Genomic DNA, 766 nt, shown 5'->3' with positions numbered 1-766 from the left:
CATTTAATAAGTTATCAAGATATTTAATACATATGAGGGTATGTTAGTAATAACTCATTATTGCATGAATTAAAAGTTTAGTGCATTTAATTGCTAACGTTATTACTTATCCTTTTATTAATTAATTTTTCTTTTTTTGTCTATAACCATAAAATCAATGTTTTTTTCTACAATATTGAATTACTTCTATAAATATGCCAATTTCATGCTAAATATTCTCTTCTTATTAAAAAAATCAAAATCATTTCAAAAGCTTTATATCTTATTTATTACTCCTACATATGTATTTAGGTAATTCCCCCTATACTTAATGCATTTTAACATTAAAGTCAAATCATATAATTATAAAAATACTCCCCATTTATTTAAACTTAGCATAATAACTCGTGCTAGGAACGGGTAAATTTTTAGATAATCTCATTATATTATGTATTTGTATTTTTTGAATCCTTAAAAATGCTAAATAGATTAGACTGAAGGATTTTTTTATGAACAACCATCAAGCTAAAGAATAAACTCTGGAATAAGATCAATCTTGATCATGCCTCAAAGAAAAGTGTGGGAACTTGGAGTTGAATAATGTTGTTCTACGAAAAATGTCCTAAGTCAGATATCGACAAGTCACAGATCAAGGAATATAGAGATGTATGTCAGAAGTCAAAAATGGCTTGTAGAGAAGTCCCAAGAGATATCGACAAGTCAATCTGCATGTAGAGAACTTGACATATCGACAAGTCCATATAGAGAACTAGAGATATCGATAAGT

This window comes from Apium graveolens, chromosome 8 (genome assembly GCF_009905375.1).
Source record: "Apium graveolens cultivar Ventura chromosome 8, ASM990537v1, whole genome shotgun sequence".
In the NCBI taxonomy this organism is placed as follows: domain Eukaryota; kingdom Viridiplantae; phylum Streptophyta; class Magnoliopsida; order Apiales; family Apiaceae; genus Apium; species Apium graveolens.
This window is presented reverse-complemented; position numbering follows the sequence as displayed.